Source organism: Etheostoma cragini, chromosome 10, assembly GCF_013103735.1.
Source record: "Etheostoma cragini isolate CJK2018 chromosome 10, CSU_Ecrag_1.0, whole genome shotgun sequence".
Taxonomy (NCBI): Eukaryota; Metazoa; Chordata; class Actinopteri; order Perciformes; family Percidae; genus Etheostoma; species Etheostoma cragini.
Genome location: NC_048416.1, coordinates 27,024,732 through 27,025,391, shown reverse-complemented (window position 1 = coordinate 27,025,391; position 660 = coordinate 27,024,732).

The window sequence follows — 660 nt, the reverse complement described above, 5'->3', positions numbered from 1 at the left end:
TTTAACGTCACGTGACCTGCCGAGACAAAGATGGTTTATGTGAGAAGATGCATCACTTTGTAGCAAAATTTGACATTACTCAACAAAAATGAAACAAAATTAAGGAAAAATATAACAGAACCATTGGCAAAAGAAGTTTCTTTTTAGGGTTATTATAGTAAGATAACAAGGAAGTTTACTTCAAATAAGTAAGTGTAGAATATTTATTCTGTAACATCTTGGTACAAACTGTCAAGAAACACGCACACACACTTTACAGTTTAAAACATTCTTACTTTTTTTGTGATCATTTTTTGTTGTTGCATTTTTTGTATATATTCGAACAAACAATTAAAAACACAATTTAAAACATTCTTGAAATGTCCCTGAACAGTATGCAAATTCATGTTTCAAGGTAAGCCAATCAGAAGCTAAATATGGCAGAGTAGGGTGGGACATGCCTTTGGCATCCTAAGAAACACATATTTTCAAACAGAACGCTTTTCATTTCTATGACTGACTGAATCAATACCACAAACCCTGAATTCTTACAAAGCAACACATTATTGTAAAACAGAAATACTGTAACAAACCACAACTATCTAATATACAGTGGGTACGGAAAGTATTCAGACCCCTTTACATTTTTCACTCTTTGTTTCATTGCAGCCTTTTTCCAAA